This window comes from Desmodus rotundus, chromosome 3, assembly GCF_022682495.2.
Source record: "Desmodus rotundus isolate HL8 chromosome 3, HLdesRot8A.1, whole genome shotgun sequence".
Lineage (NCBI taxonomy): Eukaryota > Metazoa > Chordata > Mammalia > Chiroptera > Phyllostomidae > Desmodus > Desmodus rotundus.
The window spans coordinates 175,282,223-175,295,998 of NC_071389.1; the positions used below are offsets into that span (position 1 = coordinate 175,282,223).

The window sequence follows — 13,776 nt, forward strand, 5'->3', positions numbered from 1 at the left end:
GAGGAAAGGAGGCACTGCTACAGAGAAGGTGCTGAAACGGTTAGTGATCTATACGGAAAAAAATAAAATCAGTCTATACTTCACACCATACAAAAATATTTTCAAATGGATTAAAGACCTAAATGTGAAAAATGAAAAGTAAAGCTTTCAAGAGATTATCTTTATGACATCTCAAAATATACAATTGGAATTTTTATTGTGATTGCATTGAGTTTACAGGTTAATTTCAGGGAAATTGATCCCTTTAAAACACAAAATTATCTTATCCATGAGCATGAAAGATATTTCCATCAATTCAGATTATCTTCCATCACTATTGTTGGAGTCTTAGCATTTTCTTCATGGAGAGTCTATGTATTCTTGGTTAAATTAGTTCAAAGACAATAGTTTTGTTGGTATTGTGAAATGTACTCTATTTTCATTACATCTTCTAGTTGGTTATTGCTGATGGAGAGAAATGGCACTATTTGCCAGTTGACCTTGTATAGGCGAGTCTGCTAAACTCCCACTGATTTTAATAGTTTGTTGATTGGATGATTATTTTTTATATTATTTAGATAATATTGTCTCAAAAAGTGTTCCATTTTCACTCCTTACAGGTTTTATTTCTTTTTATGCCCATATAACATTGGCCAGGGTTTCTGGTCTAATGATAACTAATAGTGGTAATAATGACCATCTTTTTCTTATTCCTAGTTTTTAAGGAATTTCATTTTAATTTTCTCCATTAAGCAGAATGCTTACTGTAAGTTTTTGGCATATAACCTTTACCAATTTAAGGAATATCCCATCCAACCCTAATTTAATAAGATTTTATACATATTATATCATATAATTTATGTATGACCTATATAATATACAAATCTAAAATAAATATATTACAAATATATCTATTTTGCATGCATATATTTTTATATAAATATATAAAATCAATGTATAAAATAAATAAAATCAAAAGATATACATCATCATAATGCAGATGCTTTTTGCATCAATTGAGATAATTATATAATTTTTCTCTTTTGAGCTATTACTGTGGTGAATAGCAATGACATATTTTCTGATGATAAACTTGTTTGCATTCCTGTTATAAACCTACCTAATCAGTATGTATAATTTTGAATACTTTTCAGATTATGTTAATTAATATCTATTTAGGATTTTAATATCCACAATCATAATTTAAATAGGCCTATAATTTTGTTTTCTCCAGTAGCTTTTTTTTCTGGTATTAAAATCAAAAGCTCACTAGTTTCATAAAATGATCTAAAAATATCTTAATTTTTCTTTAATTTTGTGGAACAACTTGTATAAAACAGAAACTATTTCTCAGAAGGTTTGTAGGACTGCCCTGGAAGCCATCTAGTAGGCTACGGGATTTTGGCGGGAGGCTATTTGGCTGCCATTTTTGTTTCTTTCCCATTTATTGATCTGTTCAAATTTTCTATTTCTTCATTGCCAGTTTTGGGTTTAATATTTTTGTGTTTGTAGTGATATCGCTTTCATTTATCTTTTAAACAATAAGTTACTATAAATGTCTTTTTATTACATTCTTTTCTCTATTTCATTGATTTCTTACTGTATCCTTATTATTCCGTTCTTTCTTTTCTCAAGTTGTTCTCTTCTTTTTCCAACTTCTTGACTTGTAAGCTTAGCTCATTTGTTTTCAACCTCTTCTGTTTTCTGATTAATGTATGCAAAGCTATGCACTCTCAGCACTAATTTGATTGTCTTTCACAAATTTTAATATGTAGTGCTTTCATTATTAGTATTCAGATCTAAGCACTCCTTTGTTTCCTTTAATCCTTTATTTCATTTTATCCTAGGGATTCTTTGGTCATATAGTTTTAAATTCCAAGTGTTTGGCTTCTTAGCTATCTTTTTGACATTAAATTCTAATTTCATTTCATTTCTTTCTTTTCTTCACTTTTTTTTTTTTTTTCTGGTCCACCAAAGGAAGCCTCTTATCTGTGCCAAACAGCTTAACACGAAGCACATTTTTTTAGTTTGGAAAGCACAAATATGACTGTCTTATCTATAACTAATGTACAGAAGTTTATGGAAAACAGAGAGTACGACTATCTGGAACCTTCTCCTCTTTCTCTACATACAAATTTTTTACATGCCCTGAACATTGGCTGAATAGCTGAAAGGAAGAAAATTTTGTAGCATTTTCTTCTTTCCCAGAAGCTGTGCTGTATTTGTCAGAATGAGTTCCAGAACTTTCTTCCCATCTTCAAGTGCTGAAGACATGAACTTTCTCATGAGGTCAGTAGCCAGAATGGGAGGATTTGTGGAGATTCATGTTTTGAAGCCATTCATTCTTGGAAAAGAAAACAACTCAGATATACTCATAGATATTGACTATACTGTGGACACTACAGGAAAGCAGTGGTTAAATACTTAATATTTTGGTGCCAGAAATAAATCAAATGGTCAATGCTACAAAAGGAAAAATGTTCCCGGAACAACTGGAGGTCAAATTTGACCTTTGCTAGTCTGGCAACCTTAACTTGGATTCCTCAGCCCCCACACTTTGTCTTCACAGTGTGCTTTGTACCTGGACTCCCCACATCTGGGACTGGGCACAGTTCAGCTGGCTGGGAATTTTCCTGTGTATGCTAAAAGATAAGCACAAAAACAGACTCACTGCTCCCCTTGCCAGCGGTGTCTTTTTGTTGCACAAAAAGATAGCAACAGAAGCTGCCATGAACAGATCGGACGAGGCTGAATTGTAGGAATGACTTCCATATGGTGCAAGATTAGAATCAGTTATTCAGACACATGGCAGTTAAAGAACCCTAAGGCATTTTGAGTGTCCTGAGAGAAAAGATCAAGAAAGAAAAAAGATACTGAAAAACTTCAGTGATTCTATAAATACATTTAAATAAGCCATGGCATATAGCCTATTACAGGGGTGTCAAGCTCATTTTCACCGGGGGCCACATCTGCCTCGAGGTTGCCTTCAAAGGACTGAATGTAACTTTAGGACTTTATAAATGTAACTACCCCTTAACAGTTAAGCAAGAGCTCAGCACTGCTGTCAGGTAGAAACAAGGTGCCGGGTTGGATAAAACATGGTGGAGGGCTGGACTTGATCAGCGGGCCTTGTGTTTGCTACCTGCGGCTTATTATATATACTACCTTGGGTTTAAATGATGCTTTAAGAAAATAATCCCTGCTGACAGCATGCACCAAAATTGAAAAAAAATAAAATACATGCATAAAAAGAGGCAATTTTTATTACTCTTCAAAGAAGACTAGAACTAAAAGGTAGGTAAACAGCTGAAAATATCTGTAATAAAATTTATATATACATACAAATACAAAATATAGCCTAAAATATTATCTCGCTATAGAGAATATAATTTATTTTGATAAGGTTCTGATGGGCAAATGGAAACTCAGCCTTGCCAATTGACTTGTCCAAAAGGAAACCACAGACTTGCATGTCTTGGGTTTTACTGGGTTTGGAAGAGTCCTCTGTCTACATATCAGGTTATAGACATTTAAACAGTGAAGACTGTGTTCAACTCATGTCTGTATTCTAATGTAACACACGGTACATTGCCTGGCAAGTAGTAAGCACTTAATAATTATTTGGTAAATAGAATTTATAAAAACAAGTTATCATTACTAGTGATGGTAATTTTCAAGCACAATAATGATAATTCATTCTCCTGCTCATTTATTTTACAAACTTATAAGCTGTCTACTATATTCCAGATACTGTATTAGTTAAATTCATATTGATATTCAATAAACTTGCTGTGTATAGAGGAATAAAAAAGATATATAAATAGCCCTGGCCCATGTAGCTCAGTGGATTGAGTGCCGGCCTACGAACCAAAGGTTCAATTCCCAGTCAGGGCACATGCCTGGGTTGCAGGCCAGGTTCCCAGTAGGGGACACTCTAGAGGCAATCACACATTGATGTCTCTCTCCTTCTCTTTTTCCTTCCCTTCCCCCTCTCTAAAAATAAATTAATTACTTAATTTTTAAAGATATATAAATAATTATAAATACTGTGAGAAATTATTTAATCAGTTGTATAAAAAAATTATACTGTAGAAATAGTCCTAATAAGGTGGTAATTCTAGTGAGTGTAGATGGGCCAAACTCACCAATTGAATATAGACTATCAAAATACATTTTTAAAAAGAAATCTAATAGTATATAGTCTTTGAGTAACACAAGAGAAAAGCTACAGAAAGGTTTAAAATAAAAGAATGAAAATATTACTTCAAGCAAGTTCAAACCAAAGGAAAGCTGGAATATCAACCTTAATGTCTGGCAAAATAGAAGTCAAGGGAAAAATGTCAGAAAAGACAATGGAGTATGTTTTATACTAGAAAGAAAAACACCAAGAGATCAGGAAAATATGACCGTCACCAACTATCATGAAGGGCGCACTTAACATTTCCACGCACGCTCAACCTGTGACTGAATCGAGCAATAGGTGAATTCTAAAGCTGGTAATTTTAACATACTTTTCCTTGAGACTCAGAAACTACTTACCAAAGAATATTCATTTTGCTACTATATTTCCAAGATATTCTATATTATACCAGAAAGGAAGCTTTAATAATTCCAAAGTATCCATGTAATATAAGCTACATTTTTATCATAATGACACAATTTAATTAACAAATATTAATTACTCACCTCAAATTTAATGGAACATTAATTAATTAATTCTGCCCTCTGGCAGTCTTCCAGAGACTCTCGTTTTCTCTGCCTTGAACTTCTTATATCCATAATCTGCAGACGTTCGCGCTGTACATAGAGTTCGTTTCTCTAGAAGGCCTCTGTGGCAGACACAGGCCCACTCTGGCAGATCCATGTGTAAAAATCTAGAAGTGAAGACGAGTACACGAGGGAAGAATTTATGTCCCAAACACACTAAGAGAACATTTCTCGTTTTATTCTTCCAGAGGAATTCTTGCTATTCAAGTGATTTTCCTTGGAGAGAGAATATACTTCTTAATACATTTATACTACAATATAATTTTACAATATTATCATCTGGGAACTTTTAGGGAATATTGCTATTTCACTAAGAGGATAATTGGCTAATTTAATAGTTGGATTGCTACATAAGCCAAAGGTAGAAAAAAATATGAGTGAAATAGCATTTTTCCCTTTTTGAGCCTACTTACAATTTCCTAACTCCACCAGAAATTAAATTTATACTCAATAGAGAGTATATAAGAATACTTTACTTCCATATAAATACTGCAGGGGTATTTTAAGTGTGCTATGAGCCTGCTGGAGTGAATTGTTAAGGGCAACTTCATTGAGGTCTGTGGGTTTCAAACATTGTGCTAGGACCGCAGATAAGATAATGAGTATGGAACGGGGGCTACAACAATGAACAGAATACAAGCCCTGACTTCCCTTGAGGAGCTTAAAATTCAGTGTAAGACCCAGTCATGTAAACAATTTCTGCATTCTGTAATGAAATTAGGTAAGATCTACCAAAGGGTATTCTAGGGTTACAATGAGCACACCCTAGAGACAGTCAACTCAATATGTGAATTCAGTGAGAGAATTCTTTCTTCTAATACAGTCTTAGAGATAAACGTTTCCTCCATAATACAGTAAATCACAGTCTGGTAGATAAATGTGACTGGGGTGAAGGAAGAGGAGGAAACCAGTGATTGTACCACTGATAACTGGGAAGAGGCTGTGTGGCAAGATGGAGAACAGAAATGTTGGTGATGCAAAAAGAAAGAAAGTATGTGCTAGCAAAGAATTAAAACAGAGTGCTATGGGAGTGTTTAAAAGAAGGAGAAATAACCCAGTGGGGAAGCTTCCTGATGTAATACATTATGAAGTAGGTAGTATTTGAAATAAGCCTTTGGATGCCCAAGATTGCTACCAGCAGAGACAGGAAAGCAGAATAAGAGAACATGCAATAAAATGAGCAAAGGTGATGGTAAACAGTCGTTCAGTTTTGCTTAAGTGTTGGTTACCTGCTGGAAAATAGTGAAAGCAAAGTATGGGAAAGGCAGCTGGGAATATAGGGATAGGAGCTAATATTTAATAAGCAACTATCATCTCACAGACACTCACTGGGTATTTTGCAAGGATTATCTCATTAAGTCTTTATAACAACGTATGTAACAATTGCCACCCCTCACATTCTACAGTGAGAAAATTACTTATCGAAGGTCACCTAGATGATAATAATAATAATAATAATAATAATAATAATAGCTACTTTCATGGAACATTTACTCTATGCCAGCACTATGCCAAGTAGATGCTCACACACATTATCTCATTTAATCCTCGTTACAACTCTCCAAGCTACTTTCCATTATCAACCCCATGTTTTTGATTTTAAAAAATGAGAATTAGAGAAATGGCAGAGATCATTAAGTGACAGAGCAGAATTCATATTCAGTCTTGCTGACTCCAAAGTCCATGCTCTTTTCCACTATGTATGATGTCACCGGAGATCTGGGGATGCATATATGAGGGATGCTGGCTTAATTCAAACAATGGGTCACTACTGCGTGTTTTTAAGATGCCTGTGGTCCAGAGGCTAACATCAAAGCCCTCGCAGTATGGTTGGAAGAGCAAAACAAACAAGCATTCATGTCATTGTTACCAACCCCACACCCTAGCCCACATCCGTTTCACCAGCTTTTCTACTGTTCTCCCAGAACAAAACAAAAAACTACATTACATCTTATTCCCCTCAGTTTATCTTCCCTTCCATTTGATCCCATTCTTACTCCCACTCATTTGCCTCTTACCAAAGCCAGAGAAGGACGCCAATAAAAAAATCCTTCTATTCCATCAACAAGATAAAAGCCTAAAAGCAAAATTCAATAGTGGCAGGAAATAAATAATTGAGGATTATGAGAAAGACAGGAAACACAGAGAATGATAAATTGGCAGAATCAGAGTTGGGGTGTGGCCCCCAAGATTGAGACAAGCACTGGCTATAGGACTACTTAAGTGAATGCCATCGAGCAGGGCTGAATTAAATTTCCACAGGCCGTCTCAACCCACATGTCACTGTGTCATTTCCCACCGCACCTCCATCAGGGGGAAATCAGATGTGGACATAATCGATTTCACAGCCTGTTTGCTTCCTAGCTTGTTCAGCAAAGGCATGTTCTGCACTACTCTTTCTAATATTAGCCTAAAAAATTTCCCTTGTCCTCGCTAAGCCTTCCCCCCCCTAAATTTCCTCCTATTTCCAGGCTTTGCAATGACTAGATGATGAAACAGAGAAGACCTGCAGAGCTTCAGACGTCTTCCGCAAGAGTTTTCTTTCACTGGCCAAACCCTGGCTGAAAAGACTGCCTTTTTTCATCCGAAGCACTTCATAGCATATCAATGCCCACCTCAGATGAATGCGGTTATCTGACTACACTGGGAAATAACAGCAGCCAGGGCCTTCTCGTCGGGCAGTGATTCCAGTGCAGCCTTGCTCGTGGTTTTCAGGGCCAGCAGTGGACACTCCAGTCAACACCAGTCAACAGCCCTGAAAGTATCACATGCAAAGTAGCTTCAAGAACAGAGTGTTCCTTCAAACACTGGATTACATAATAAGTTATCTTGTTTATCTATTTCAAGGATGAGATAATCAAGAACAACAAAATTATAGAAGTCTACTCAAACTCATGTTTAAAAGAGAATTAAATGATTTGTTCAAAAATCAGACAGGCATTGCCTAGCAATGTCAGAACAAAAGTGAGCGCTTTCAGTTCTCAGGTTGGCTCCCCTTGTACAAGATCTTGCCGATTCAATCGCTCCCACTTTTTGCATTTTCTCCTCTGCTTAGGTTATCCTCAGCAATCCATTATCCCTCTACTACTGGAGGAAGTGGAAGTAACACTGAACTAGAGTTAAAGCAATTTGGGGGGGAATAACATTAGATGTGTGTGTGTACTCCATGGCATTACATGCCAGCCATTAATCTCGGACCTCTGCATTTGTCATTTTACTTAATCCATCCAACAGTTCTGAGATGGGTTTAACGTCACACCTCACCCAGGAGAAGCAGCTAGGCTCTGATGAATAAATAGCCAGCCTTTCCAACCTTCATCTCCAGTCAAGACAGGAAACAGAACCTAATGTCTATTTTGCTTTGAGTTGAAGAAGCATGTTACAAAGTGATCCTAGATTTCCAGTTTTGCTTGGGGTCTAAGTAACTGTAGAAATTGACTTTGTAGACACCATGGAGCCTGTATTTTTATACCAAACCATAGTTGTATCAGGTGACAGTCAGCAAACACGAGTGTTCATAGACTGGGATGAGTCTTGGTGATTTCCGAAGTAATCAAAAGATTTGGGAAAGCAACCCATTTGAGCTGGAGCTAGGATGGACAGATAATCTAGCGGGCAGAGTTCTGGCTAGAGAAAGGGAGACTTGGGTTCCAATACTAACTTCATCCCTTTCTCTGATTTTTAAGTCACTTAACCACATGGGCTTAAGTGGCAAAATGCTAATCTTTCATTGCTAATGTCCTATTTTAAAGGATATTAAATACATTAACATCTAAAATATGTATATCTTTGTATAATTTAATGGTAGCTCTGAAACCGAGGACTTAAGAATCCCTATAGACACAATTACAGAAGTATTTAAAGAGGTGTCGAAAGCATGGGAAATATGGCACAATTGTATCAATGGTTAAAATTGTATTCTTTGAAATCAAAGAACCCTGTGTTTGAATCTTGCTTTTGCCACTTTGTTGCTGTGTGATCTATAAAATATAGAACCTCTTTGAGCTTACTTTTTGCTTAGATAACATGTGAGTGATTATACTCAGTTTGTAGGATTATTATAGGAAGTAAATATGGTTCAGTTGGTTGGGTGCCCTCCTACAAAGCAAAAGGTCACCAGTTCGGATCCCAATCAGGGCACATGCCTGGGTTATGGGTTCGGCACCCAGACGGGGCTCATATGAGAGGCAGCTGATCGATGTTTCTCTCTCCCTCCCTCCCTCTCTCTCTCTCTCTCTCTCTTTCTCCCTACCTTCCTCCCTCTCTAAAAATAAATAAGTAAAATCTTTTTAAAAAAGTGTTAGTGGCAGGGGAGGTTAGGGGGTATAGGGATTGAGCAAAAAGGAAAAAGGATCCCTGGACATAGACAACAGTGTGGTGATTGCTGGGGGGGGGGGGGGGGGGGGGAAGGAGGTATAAAGGGACTAAATGGTAATGGAAAAAAATGCAATAACGATTAAATTTTTAAAAAAGTGATTACCATGGTACCTAGCAGATAGCACACACTTGATATATGCTAATATTATTTGGATAGTTATATAATTTTTATTTGATATCTGCTGCCTTATTGAAAATTTGAAGTTTTCAATGGGAAGGGAAAGGGGAGAAACGATCTATATGAGAAGAGAAGAAAAATGACAGCTGTTCCCAACTGGGAGCTCAGTTTATTTGATATCTAGGTTTTTTCACCATTCACTCCCCAGAGAAGCCCACGATTCCCTAGATGCTCTTCCCATACCTGAGTGTGACAAACATTTACTTTCACTCAGTTCAGCTAAGACAAGCTTAAAAAAAAAAAAAAAAAAAGACTGAGGGATTAGGTGCATGGGAATCTATGTCAATAAAGAAATTTGAGATATAGAATCCATTCAAGGGGCTTCCCTTAAAGGAACAGAACGAAGAGGTCAGCACTGTCCCGTGACGTCGGCTGGGCTTCAGTCTCTTGTGTCATTGTTGTTAATGGCCTGGAAAGCAATTTCTGTTTTTGTTTTCCGGGTTGCTGCTTCCTAACTCTTCTCCTTTCCTTTTCTTTTTTCCTTTAAAGGCAAGAATAAGCATTTTAGTGCACCAGTAAAATAGTAATATGAACTCATAAAACCAACATTCTGTAAATAAAGCTGAATCTCATTGAACAGCAAAAAAGAAAAAAAAATCTGACTGAAGCCAAGAAAATGCCTCAAAGAGACAAAATGCCCAGCAGTCTAAAAAAGAATAGAGAAAGAATGAGCAAGGGCAGAGAAGAGGAAGTAGAATTGGTGGGGAAAGCCATTCACTTTTGTATCACTGTGCTGTTATTTCAGTCAAAGAAATAATATAGAAAAGGAATTACTCTTTTGGTATATTCTCCAGCAAATATGCTTTGTAGTAATTGCTACAGTAATTGCTGTCAGTTCTGCCAATATTTCTTCTTTTCCATTCTCTCCCTGAACTCAAAATTATCCGAGCTTGTCCTCAGTGCTTTGTCCAGTGCTCTGCAAAGATGTTTTTTGAGTGCCCATAAAAAGGTAAGTCCAGTGAGAATGCCTATCATTTGGTCTTCTCTAGGGCCAATTTGATGCTTAAACACATTTTTAAAGTGGAAGAACCACTAATTAAGTTCGTGATCTAACAGCACATTCGATTCATGAGAGTAGGTTCCATATCTGTATTTTTTCTATTATATCTCCAGCTTACAATTGGCACACAATGGATGTTCAATACATTTGTTGGATGAGTGGATAAAGAAGGACTAAAGTCATGAGGCTACTTCTGGCTCTGAAAGGTGTGGTTAAGCTTCTCTTTTCCTACTGAGGCCTGGTGGAGTAAGTGATCTTGTATTACTCTGTGGCCTCTGTTGCATGGGTTACACCATGTTGTCAGTCTCACCCGAGATTCTGTGTAATCAAAAAAAAAATAATTGGCAAAGAACTTTTATGTTCAACCCGTGGACATGAACTAAAGGGGGGGAATGCAGTGGGAGGGGGTATGCAGGGCAGAGGGGAATGGGACAACTGCAATAGCATAATCAATAAAATGTATTTAAAAAATAATAATAACTGGCAATCATATCATTGTCTCTCTCATACCTTTGTCATCTCTTCTAGGAGGGTCTTCAAATATACTCCCGACTGAAGAATAGTTCTCTTTTGTTAGGTAGACATATCTATATAAATATTTTTTATAATTATCTAAAATTCAAATATAAGTTGGAGCTTCATATGGTCTAGTCTTTACAGGACACTCCAACTAAGAAAATACACAAATTTTGGTCAAGATGGCATGTAGGTAAATGCAGTAGTCACCTCCTCCCACACCCACATCAAAATTACAACTAAACTACAGAACAACTATCATTTAGAACCACCTGAAATCTGGCTGAATGGAAGTCCTACAAGTAGGGAATTAAAGCAGCAGCCACATTGAGACTGGTAGGAGGGGTCGAGTTGTGGAATAGGCTGATTCCATACCCACATGTGGTGGGTAAAATGGGTGAATAAAAATAGGGAGGAATTTCTTAGCTTCAGAGGTCCCGCGTGAGGAGCAAGGGGTCCCAGCCCCACACCAGGCTTCACAGCATGGTTCCAGTGCCAGGAAGATAAGTCCCCATAACTTCTGGCTGTAACTCAGGCAGTTCCTCTTAAAGGCCCTGCACACAGACTTACTCAGACTCACTCCCTCTGAGCTCCAGCACTGGAGCAGCAGTGTGAAAGACACCAGAGATGCACAGGAACTGAATTGTCTGTCATCAGGGCGAGAGATGAGGGTCCACTTTCTCCCAGACAGAAGTCTGGCAGAGGCCATCGTTCCCTGATGAGCCTTCTCCACACAGAGCTGACATGTGGGCACCATATCTGGGACTCCATCAACCTGACTATCACTGTTTGCCTTGCCCTGGTGATTCCCTGAGGCCCCACCACCCAACTTTCATGCCCACCCAAGCAGTTTCCAGTAACTTTTCCATACAAATGGCCTATCTTGGCTCATGCTTCAGATTTTCTTAAAATCTCTCAAACAGTCAGCATCGGGTTTTAGCACACTCCATACCTCTTGCTAAGTGGACCCAGGCCTGGCACTAGCAGCAGCTGACCTTGGTTTAAAGCTTTGCCTCACCTGGGCACCTCCCAGCCCAGCACAAGTAGCAGCCATCAGCAGATCATTTTGTAGCTCATGCCAGGTGGCCCAGGGCAGAACACAGTTGGCAGCTGACATTGCCTGCATCTCTTGGGAGGCCCCAGAGCCAGCACACCCAGTGGAAAGCTTCAGACCACGTCAAAACATCACTACCCAACCACCTCCACAAGCATCACACTCAAAAGATGAACTCAGCGGGCACCAGAGCCCCACTGAAGTAAGTCCTGCTCTGTGGGGTGGGCCCCTGCACAGCTGATCTTCCACAGTTGTCTGTGCTCACAGCCAGTTCTTTCAGCTGATTGGCCTGGGAGTAAATCCCTCCCATTATATGCCAACAACAATCAAGGGTCAACTATAAAAGGAGGGTGTACACAGTCCACATAGGTGATATGACTCAAGTGCCCAGCTTGGGTGATCAAGGAAGCTGTGCCCTGGACCCTACAGAACACCTACTATATTAGGCCACCCTAGCAAGCCTGGGAGACACAGCAGCTCTACTTCATAAATAGAAACAAACACAGGGAGGCAGCAAAAATAAGGAGACAAAGAAACATGTCCCAAGTGAAAGAACAGAACAAAACTCCAGAACAAGAACTTAAAAAAATGGAAACAAGCAATCTATGAGGTATAGAGTGGAAAACACTGGTTATAGGGATGCTCAGTGAACTTAGTGAGAACTTCAACAGCATAAGAAAGTGTCAGTCAGAAATAAAGGATACATTAATTGAAATGAAGAATCATTTACATGGAGTCAACAGTGGAATAGATGAAGCCAAGAATCAATCAGAAATTTACAATATAACAAAGGGAAAAAGCACCCAATCAGAACAACAAGAAGAAAAAAGAATCAAAAAAAAAATGAGGACAGTATAAGGAGCCTCTGGAACAACTTCAAGCACATCAACTTTTGCATCATGGAGGAGCTATAAGAAGAGAGAGAGCAAGAAATTGAAAACCCATTTGAAAAAATAATGACAGAAAACTTCCTTAACTTGCTGAAGACAATAGACATACAAGTCTAGGAAGTATAGAGAGTCCCAAACAAGATAAACTCAAAGAGACTCACACCAAGACACATCATAATTAAAATGCAAAATGTTAAAGACAAAGAGAAAATCTTAAAAGCAACAAGTAAAAAGCAGTTAGTTACCTACAAAGGAACTCCCATAAGATTATTAGCTGATTTCTCAATAGAAACTTTGCAGACCAGAAGGGATTGGCAAGAAATATTCAAAGTGATGAAAAGCAAGGATTAAAACCAAGATTACTTTACTCAGCAAAGCTACTATCACTTGGAATCTAAGAACAAAGAGCTTCTTAGACCAAACAATAAAAAGCTAAAGGAGTTCATCGCCATCAAACCAGTATTATATGACATGTTAAAAAGTCTTCTTTAAGAGGAATAAGAAAAAGATAAAACATATGCAATAAAATTGCAATAAATACATATCCATCAACAATTGACTCTAAAAATCAAAATAAACAGACCAGATACAGAGAACACTTTTATGGCTGCCAGATAAAAGGGGGGTTGAGGAGATGGGTGAAAATGGAGAAGGGATTGAGAACTACAAGTTGGTAGTTGTAGGATAGTTATGGGGATGTAAAGTACAGCATGTGGAATATAATCAATAATATTTAAATAACCATGTATGGTGTCATATGGGTTGAAATTTATCAGGATGATCACTTGCTAAGCTATGTGATATGTACACCTGCAACTAATACAATAATGTATGTCAGCTGAATTGAAAAATTGAAATTGAAAACTAAAAATGATTTTTAAAAAGAAAATACAAACTAGCTGTCAACATTAATTAAAAATAATTTAATTCTCAACTAATGTTTTCTGGCAATTCTCAAATAATGTTTTACAACCTCGAAAAGTCCTATTTAGAACCCAAGCAACTCTTACTTGCC

The 13,776-nt window shown here is 37.6% G+C and overlaps 1 long non-coding RNA gene across 1 annotated transcript in view; it reads right to left on the bottom strand.

Annotated features, from left to right (window-relative positions):
• LOC123478204 (uncharacterized) overlaps positions 1–13,776 on the bottom strand; it is a 101,399-nt gene that overhangs the window by 22,403 nt on the left and 65,220 nt on the right. The window contains exon 3 of the long non-coding RNA XR_008426528.1: positions 4,666–4,853. This is a non-coding gene — a long non-coding RNA (uncharacterized lncRNA). The remainder of the gene's footprint in view (positions 1–4,665; positions 4,854–13,776) is intronic.